We start from the raw sequence: 10,327 nt of genomic DNA on the forward strand, positions 1-10,327 counted from the left end.
TCAACGGAGTGATGCTTATGATAGCTATTCGATTAGCAAAAAAAATAAATGGAAAACCATGTGACCACTAACTTCTCTAAGCAAAACGCTAGATCAAATCCCATTTGAATAACGTGTTTCAGAACCATAACGGTGGCTGTAATGGCCACCCATGTTATCGTTATGATATAGTTCATAATCTCCGTTACATTTTCCTTATTAATCCTTACAATCTTTTTCTATTTTTTGAAAAGACTATTACAAGATTGTCACGTTATCTATACGGCTTGTTTTTCTGTAACGGTGGTTATGACCGTTTTGTCTCCATAACACGTGACAGTTATGATCGTTGAATACCTTGATCTGAACAAAATAATAAGCCTTTTAAAGTCTTGATCAACGCCTAACATTGCACTAATTAGGTTCCACGATTCTAACCTGCAATTTGTGGACACTAGTTCGTTGAAATATGACTGCCGGGTATTTTTTTTCATTTTCACCCGTCCAATGAATTTTCACCAATCCAATAGCCAGATTATTAAATAAGAGTAAATTTTTGTTCATGATACATTCAATCTTGAAATCATAACTGGGACACCGGGTCTTCTGGTTCTTGTTTGTACGGCATCACGTGAGGTTGGGCTGATCTGCATGCTCTCTGGAGTAAATAAAGCAGGTGGGCCTTACTATACAGTATTATCCATGAAATTAGGGTTGATGAGGTGGGCCATGTTCATCCACTTCAAATGGGAAACTAAACTAAAAGATGGACTTTGGAGCTTTTATTTACAAATCCTTTAGGTTTTGAATGGACATGGTAGATGATACCATGAACAGTGCTGGAGACCCAGAAATAATCCATCAAGTCTGTTGAGTCGATGGACAAGATTATTAGTAAAAGATAGGTCCATAGATGTAGAGCGGGTTGCAGACATTTTCATGTCCAAGATGGAGAATAGAAGGATTGATTAGAGACTGAAGTGATCAGGACTATCAGAATCCTAAATCAGATGTATTTGGCAATCCGGAATGAGTTATTCGACGTACCATATATGATTTTGGGACAGGAGAAGCTACATTAGCCACCCACCATATATTTTGTGTTGCTCACGCCGAATTTGTGAGCTTCCATCATATCGATGGTCGAAACTCCATTTTAATTTTATTTTAATTATTTATAGTAAGTTTTAGTTCGACCATACATTTTGATCCTTAAAAAAGGATTTGAAAAAATTAGGAGAATAACATGTTTGGCCAAATGGGACACAGTATTTTTGGCAAAAGCCAAGAAGTCTATTAAAAATAGTGATCATGGTCAATAGATAGTAAGTTTACTATTTACAGTAAGCCGGAGTTCGAGTTGGAGTTTGATTCTTAAACTTCTTCCTAGGATTGATATAAGTATTTAAAGAAACGTAAATTTGTTTTTTTTTTTAAATCATCAATCAATTTATTTTAAATTTATTTCTATTTTTTTCTATCTCGTAGTGGATTCGTAGAATCTCTGTGAGGAGTCCAGAGAAGCTCCATGAGTAATTATTCCCTTGAGGAAGAAGATGAACCTCATCAAGTCCATCCCTGCATCATCCATTTGCTGACGTCTAGGATGATCCAATTGTGGTGATTTTACAAAATTAGAAACTTAACAAACGGTTGAGATAGGTGACATGCATACTGGCTGGCAAGTACTCCAAGTTTAACTAATTGGATGGGAAGATTTCCATACAGTAAGCCCACCAAACTAACAGGTAAATGGGCTTCCTGGGCTAGGCCCGCCTGCTAATTAATAATCAGACCACGCATTGATTGGACAAGGCTCTCTTGTAGGGCCGGCCCACTGGCCCCTAGGCACAGAACAAACCCTTTCTCTCGTAGGGCCGGCCCATGGTCAATTTGAAGTGACCACACGGCACAACTACTATTTCCCAGACCATGTCTGTGAAGCATGATGGCTTCTTGGCCGTACGTGCTGAATATCACATGCCATGAGCTTGATGGTCACTCTTGCAGAATTTACAACCTTTCAGATGAGGCCCACTAACCAGTGCATTAATGTACAATGCTTCATAGGAAACTGAAAAGTATATAGTTTGTGCACACTTGGGTTTGTTCATTGATTCAAATGGTTCAGATGACAGGTCCCATCATTGATAACCCATGTAACAAAAATTAATGTCTGTCAATGGGCTGAGATATCACTAAGGCATGTGGGCCCAGATCAACATAAAAAGGCCTCAATTTATTGTTGTGGCCCACCTGAGAAATAAATGAGGCAGGTGCCATGTACCAAGCTTGTGTGACATCCAGGCCCCTAATTTCAGACCCACAAAATAGGGGCCCCTGATTCACAGGTCTCATCCACTCCCTCTGTAAGAAGTGGCCCATTGAAGTTCATAGGTTCAAAACCGTTTTATAGGTCAGCGGCCCCTATTTTGTGGCTCTCTGTGCTTACAGAAGTGGCCCATTGGCTTAACCTTACAGATGTGGCTATCTGTGCTTACAGAAGTGGCCCATTGGTTTAACCTTACAGATGTGGCTCTCTGTGCTATAGGTCATAGGTACAAAACCCTTTTCTTAATTTCTTCTAACAAACGTACTTAAGCAAGTTGGATTATAATCTTGCCGAGGCATGACTACATCACCTAAAGTGGCCCACACCATATCAAAACAAATAAATTGCCTGAAAGAAAGTTTAACCGTCAATGTAATTTGCATGTATTGGCCCACTCAAAAAGGAATTTATTATTATTACTACTACAGCTACTACGCATATGCCCAAAATCCTAGCCTATGATCTAGGAAACCCCCTACAACATGAATCCCTATGTAATCTCGGTTGAGAATTTAGGAATATCCTTATAACTTGTAGTAGGATCTGAATCCTATTACATGTTACCGAATAAGGAAACCCCTCCTACGCCACCGCTTCTTCTTAATTTTAAATAAGAGTGTCTCTAATGGTAAGGGGCATGTACAATTTCTAACCTAAAACCATTTACTCAATTAGATCCAGATTTTCTATCACTCCCCTGCACTAGCTAGTCTCCTTTCCCTGTTGTTTGTGTGCAGGTACGCAAAGCTATAAAAAAGGCTAACTAGATTTCTACATTAACAATTATTAGTTTTTAAAAGAAAATTATTTAAGGTGATCTCACGTGCATGCTTCAAGCTTGCACGTGTCGTAACAGGTGGATGTGTTGGGGCTTTTCACGGGTGACTAACAGACCTTGTTTATTACTACTTTTGGAGGCTTTTTTAAGAGATAATGCCGTATACAAAACCCAGTGGGCCCCACACACAATAGTAAAGGAATTTTATGGTAGGTGTACCATTCCCTTGTTACCACTACACTAAAATTGTTTATTAGGTACGGCTATTGCTTTGGTTCAGAAATGATAATAAGCCGTTTCTAATTGCACACAGTTCTAGGCCGTTTCTGAATGCAGGGACTGTACCCTACTTCCACGTATGTTATTAGGGCCCTTTTTCTTTCCCCTTCTCTTCAATCTCTCGTCTCGCATCTCTCTTCTTCTTCTTCGCTGCACTCCTTCAATACCAAAACTCCAATCTCCTTCTCTTCAAACCCTAACATCTTATCTCTACATTACCATTTCCTCAATCCTTCCTTTTCCCTCTCTCTCCCTCTCCTTCTCAACCCAAACACAAACCCTCCTCTCCTAACATCCTCACTGTCCGCATGTCCTGGGATGGCGCTCTCTCCTCCGTCCGATTGATAGTCGAAGGAAAAAATCTCGAGGTAAATTCTCTCTTTCTTCAGAAAACTCAGGTAAAAATCTCACCTGAAATTCATTGCCATTTTCTCGATAATTACAGCTCACGAAAGCAGTGAAACACCAGATTTACTGTTCTTTGATTGTGTCTTCAATCGGACCGATTTCCACCACGATTTTTCCGATCCACATGAATATTTTTTCCATTGATCATGACCTTTTATCTGCCATATTCTCCATCTAACTACAAATTGCTGAATCCCGTTCATGAAAACGGTGGACGTGTTTGGTTCGTAGATGGCCCTGCTGATGTGGCATGATTTCTTGGAGCAAATGTGGCATCTTGCAAGAATCCATCCTCTAGCAGAATATCTCCCAGACGAGCGATCAGGGAAGCCTTCGAACCTTCCTACATTGGTAACATTTGGCCTTAGGTCGGTTATCATTTTTCTTGTGTTGCTTTGTTTAATGAAATTCTAGTGGGCAGCAAGCATGTCAGGTGTTTGATGAAATTCCTAAAACAAATGTGTGTAGCATTATCAGGTCGATTGGCCTCATACATGCATCGCTTTCACTCCCACTTTGTTTCTATCCACTGTAAATGGTAATTAGTTGAGTCAATTGCATTTGACTGAAACTGAGCATCCAAATACAAGCTGAAGATTATATTATAATTACTGAATAAAGAATGATGTGGTTGCCTTAGAGGAGAGTTGCATCAAGTAAGAGAGAATCACGATCTCCAACTAGCACAGGTGCAGACCTTAAAGGCTGAAATAGATAGATACACCGAATATACTGGAGAATCCTCTATAGAGTTTGAAAAGTTTAACTGCAATAACAAATTTACTTTGAGGTATGTTGGTATCTTTTACTAAATTTTATCTTGTTTAAGATCTGGCAAATATGGTATGTGATTTTGATCCTTTTACAAAATAGATGCGCCTATCAGAGAGAAGAAATAAGAAAAATAGATAGTTCATTATGTATGAAACTGTAACTGACATTGAAATGGGTGGTGTTCAATTGACACAAGGAAATGTTGCTGATTCATGCATCAGTATAACTAGGGATTCTCTCATCAAGTTACAATCAAATTCTTTAATCTCACCCATTACTATTGCAAACAAAGCCACCATATCTCAGAAATTCCTATCAGTTTCCAAGTGTCACAAGAAATGTGGAAGTATTCCTCACAAATGAACATTCATCATGGCCTGAGGGTAAACAGGCAAATGCTCTGTTATGGCTAACCAGATCAGAAATCTTCATTTTGCACATTACAAATGCAAACATAATGTAATCAAATTCCTTTCAAGTGGGACATCCATTGCTTGACAAAAGAAAAAAAATATATTGGTCCTGTAAATATTTTTAGACTGACAGCCATGATCATAAGTTAAAACGAGGGGATACATGCATGATCCCATCTTTTTTTTTTTTTTACCTTCTGTATTTGCAGATTCTCACATAAGAAAACTGTGTTTGCAAGAATGACATTCTCGATGTCCAGCTATTGGGGCCCACATATGATGGATGAACCATTATTAGCAACTGAATTGAAACATATACAGGCTATCTGTTTCACTGGCCATCTGTTGGATGGTTAGGATTGTCTTATAAGAGTGATTCCTAAAGGATATGGACAATCCAACGTGGGACTTGTATGATAGAAAGTCTAGACCGACTTGATTTTACAAATTTGATTTAGATCAAACATTGTCATGGTCATTGATATCATGGTAATGAACTTATGGTCATTAAATCAAAATGATTGTCAAGAGGTCTGTGGAATGGAAGATGGATGCCAAATGATCTCCCTTTCAAAGTGACAGAAAATACTGAGCAATGCTTATTTGTATGCAATTTGCCACATTAAGGTGTATGAGACTGGAGGTTCTGTCTTTCTTGACTCTTTTCTTTTTTCTATTTTGGTTTTCTGCGAATCAGAGTTTTGCAACTAGTCTTGGATTTCTGTTATTTTTAGGGAAAGAGGAAGATGATCTATGTTTCTACTTCGTTAAACTACATATTATGAAGGTTAGGCTGTTGCTAGTTTTTTCAAGGTTAGTCTTGTACATCTGTAAATGCAAATTCCTTTTTCTTCCAGACCTTTCTTAATGTTATAGGCTTCATTGTATGCCCACCATTAAAAAACTCCTAGGGCCCACCATAATGTTATAGGCTTCATTAAATGCCCACCCTAAGAAGTTTTTAATGGTGGGCATTGAGTCCCTATTGTGTGGTCCACTTGGGGTTTGGATCTGCTTCATTTTTCAGACCATGTACTAAAATGAGCTGGAAAAACTGATGGAGGTAAGACAGTCTTCATGGGCGAATCATCATTTCTTATGATGGGGCGATTTCAAAATCTAGATATGTTTGCTTGCTCAACTCTAGCATCTGTCCTGTACATGCGGTGATTGTTGAGGGTGACAGAACTGGTCACCACCACATGCATGGCCGTAGTATATAAATGTTTTTGCACCAAGTCCTTATCAAAATACTGAAAGGCTTTGTATAAACTATCATCTCTTTCAAGTCTATGTCTATGCATCCTGGCAGTGATGAAGTCATTGTAGTCGATTGTCCCATTTCCATCAATGTTAGCCTGAAATGAGATTGCATTAACCCAATAATATCAGAATGTGTGAGGCCAAACAGTATAAGTAATGAGCATAAAAAAATCTGTGCTTTTCAGTTTTGGCAACGTGTATTAAAGGTAACCTTTTTTCCTTTAACAATTGTTCTTTCATAATGAAGGGTTCCGTAGTTGAAGTTGTTTTTTGTGATGGTTTAGTTAGTTGTTTCATTGTTTCAAAGAAACAAACTACAACTATTTTTATTCATTTTGCTTCTTTTATGGTTTCAGATCCTTCCACACGATTGTAGAGAATGGACAGTCATGATTGCAGTTTTGAAGTTTTTCGCGCTCTGTAGCACAATCAGTCTGAGCATTTGTTTTGGTTTCAACTTCACCAATCCAGCTTTCTAATAATTCTTGCTTCTGTTACTGCAGCCATGAAGTTCTTTCTTTTGCAGGCAGTTGTCAGGCAGTGACTTGAAAAAGGTCACTCTTTTTGGTTGCCCATTCATCAAAAGAACTGTTTTTGCAGCTAGAAGTTTGTTCTTTTTTCTGCATTCCGGAAGATATTCACTACATCAAAATTGCTGATCAGGAACGGCTATCTTTTTGGTGTAGAAAGGGTTTTAAACCGTTTCTAATGAAAAATGGTTTTAAACCATTTCTAATCGTGAGTGTAGCACGGAAATTAACTGCATACTACCCCTGCCTTTTGTGGGGCACACCATGATATAAGGATTTTATCCATGCCGTTAAACCTTTTTCTTTTTGCATTTCCTTTCATTGCCAATCCTGTGACACGATGTCTTTCTCAGGTGATGTAGCTAACTATTGTTCGTTGCTCACAACTATCGCAGTCGAGAAAGTGTGAAGATTTTAGCAAGGCACTACCCTTTTCGCATATTACAATTATGGATTTGTATAAGTTGGGTTCAGGTATTTGGGATGAACTCATCGTTCTCGTGGCATAGATATGACTTAAGTTCTTTCAATTTAGTGCAACATTCAGATACCTATGAAGGTTGCAGATCTCCTCTGCCAGTAATTGCTCTGATGCACGTGCTGTTATGTGTCGGTAGTATTTTTGTAGACTGGTCGGGAAGTATTGGTAGTGTACATACATATATGTTCTCGAATCTACTAAAGTTCCAATGGACTCTATGAGTTCTTATTATTTTGTCTACACTTAATGTGGCATGGTCTACCTGAGTTCTTATTATTATTATTATTTTATTTATTTTTTATTTTATGTCTTGTTTGGTTACGAAATTTGGGACTTCTAATTCCCAATTGAAGGTTTGAATTGTTCTTTTCAGTTTTGCTGAATTTTTAGTGTGTTTTTCAAGTCTCTTATCTGGTTTGAAATATGCACGTTAACCATTTGAAGAAATGCTTCAACCAAGACCCCTTTCAGTTCTTTTGAGTATTTTAGCTAAGTTGTATATCAATGTTTTTGCCAGGGGAGGATTTAGTTGTAATCTCTGCCCTCTTTTGTTTCATCTCTGGCACATTTTGTGGATTTAAGCTTATTTAAGGTTGGGAATTTACTTTTCTGGTTCCAAGTAGTTGAACAGGTCCAGGATATGGTGTTTTCAACTCATTTGTGTTGATTTGTGGGGGTATTTGTGTTATATAATATTTTTGCTGCTCGGCCTAAATTAACAGTGTTTCAGTTCAGAACTGCATTCCATACAGGGACTTCGATTGATCTAGATGATTCAACCCCCATCTGACAACCTGTCCTTTTGTATTGGCTTGCAAGTGGATGGCTAAAAAACAAATATTGCCAATTGTCCACGTGCAACTGGAAAAGCCTATCCAGTTTATGATTAAGATTTTTTATTTTTATTTTTGCATTCGTGTGTCCATTATTTATGCACAATCAGCTTGTCAGATGAACAATCTAGATTTTTTATGGTTTCTGAGGTATTAATTATAATTCAAGCTTGGGTTTCTCTCTATGAATAATTTAGTATTGATTGGCTTGTTAGATTTTCCATGCTGAATTGGTAGATTTAATTAGTACAGTTTCTGGCTGATCAGCTGTGTTTGGGAAGAAGTGGTTTGGATGTGTTCGATGAATTTATAAAGGACAAGCTATCTATTTTTCTTCTTTTGTTTGAATCACAAGTTGTAAATTGTTTAAGCTGAAATATGTTTATAGCAAACTTTCAAAATTCTAGTTATTAGGCTGAAGTTCAGTTGCAGGTAAATAAAATCAGTTTTTTTTTTTTTTTTTGTGCACAACATGAACTGCCATTTAGTTCAAAATGGTTTAGGCCTCAAACGTCCCTTTTGAGGGTGTCCAAATAAGCTCTTAGCATTCAGAATGGGGAAGTAGCCCTCTAGTTGCAGTTACATTTCTTTCAAATCCATGTTGAAAGCATTCATAATGGGTCCAAGCAGATACTGGTAAACTCATATCCTATATTATTCTTTCACAAATTTTCTATTGTTGACTAGTTTCATTTTCTTTAAACAAAACCATTGCCTTATATTGTTTATGAATGTGGATTGCATTTTTTGCTTATGAAGTAAATAGAAGGTTATCTTATTGGCATTTTAAAGCTACTTCTTGATGCTGGGAACTAGCGTAATCATTCCATCAATGCCTGTTCCAACAATGAGAGGAACCAATGTAAGTGCAATATTTGTTTTCCAATAGCAAATTCTAGAAGATCTTGAGTTCCCTCTTGCGTGAAATGATGGCCAATAGCCATGCGCATCATTGTCTAACCATTGACAATAGTTCATGTTATTGCTCATGTTATTCTAAATCAGGTACAACTTTATACGTATCAAGTATGAGATCCTTCTTGCATTTAATAGGTTTTGTGCCCATTTAATTATCAAGTATTGGATTTACAATCTGTTGTCTGTCAGGATGTACAATGAGGCAATCTCATATTATAAGAAGGCACTTACCCTTTCGACTAGAAGTTTGAGCACCTATGCAGGTCTGGCGTACACTCATCATTTGCAGGTAATAATACTCTTTAAGCCTTGGTTTGATATCTACTAATTTCACATGCGCAATTGAGGTTACAAAAGAAGCTTAATTGGTTTGATATTATCCTTCAAGGTTAGGTTGCAAGACTGCCAATTCCTTTTGGACTTCCAAGTAATCAAGACACAAGAACAGAACACAGTTCTGTTAGGGTTTCTGATACTGAATATTTCTTGCTCATTCTGCTTATGGAATACTAATCTCATCTTGTCTGTCTCATGAACAAACCTCATCAAAATTTGAACCCACGATGTTGCTTCACAAAAGCAGCTATCAGCATCTGCTGTAGATTTTCCTCAGATTAATGAGAGTTACACTGGCAGGTATGTCTTTATTCCTTACCCCTTCGATGTTGGCAATGCCGTAGAGCTTAGATTTTAAAACTGTTTGAAAGGGATTAATGTGAGAACTCTCTTCTTATTTCTGGAAGACTGTTGGAAAAGAAACTTGTCACCTAGTGATCTTTAATACTTCATCTTAGCCTATACTCATGTGTTACCAGTAAAGAAAGACAAATTCGATTAATTACCCGTAGGAAGCTAACAAATACACCATATTCCATTTAGCAGTTATGGTATGAGAATTGGATGGTTGAAATGAAAAAGGCCTTTATGTTACATGCACAGAGGTCCATTTATAGGATGATCAGGACAGTGATACTGATGGGCCTGGACTTTTGCACTGCCATCTGTCAATAGTTTGGGTCCACATTTGATTGTTCCAATAGCTAAGGGTCACCCTATTCATGGGGGTACTGAGGAATGCAGACAATGCTGAAGGTTGGAGGTTGCTTGGAATAACACATTTAGAAAATGATGATGATCAACAGGTGATTTCTTTTTCCCAGCATTTTCAGCATCAAATTCAGGCAAGTTCTTTCATTTTCTGTGGAATTTCAATGCAGATGTTTGTGTGTTAGCTATGCATGCAGAAAATGATGATGATCAACAGGTGATTTCTCCATGTTCTGCAATAAGTGTTCTAACTTGGTTTTTGAAAGGATTATTTTTCTTAAAATTTGCAGTT

At 37.5% G+C, this 10,327-nt stretch overlaps 2 long non-coding RNA genes across 2 annotated transcripts; both read left to right on the top strand.

Annotated features, from left to right (window-relative positions):
- The first annotated feature begins 3,553 nt into the window (after positions 1-3,553).
- Positions 3,554-9,635, top strand: LOC131240250 (uncharacterized). The gene is made up of 2 exons (XR_009168677.1): positions 3,554-4,127; positions 9,178-9,635. It is a non-coding gene; the product is annotated as an uncharacterized LOC131240250 (long non-coding RNA).
- On the top strand, positions 4,409-7,456 carry LOC131240249 (uncharacterized). The gene is made up of 3 exons (XR_009168676.1): positions 4,409-4,566; positions 5,661-5,776; positions 6,583-7,456. It is a non-coding gene; the product is annotated as an uncharacterized LOC131240249 (long non-coding RNA).
- Positions 9,636-10,327: the final 692 nt, after the last annotated feature.

Source organism: Magnolia sinica, chromosome 3, assembly GCF_029962835.1.
Source record: "Magnolia sinica isolate HGM2019 chromosome 3, MsV1, whole genome shotgun sequence".
NCBI classification, from domain to species: Eukaryota; Viridiplantae; Streptophyta; class Magnoliopsida; order Magnoliales; family Magnoliaceae; genus Magnolia; species Magnolia sinica.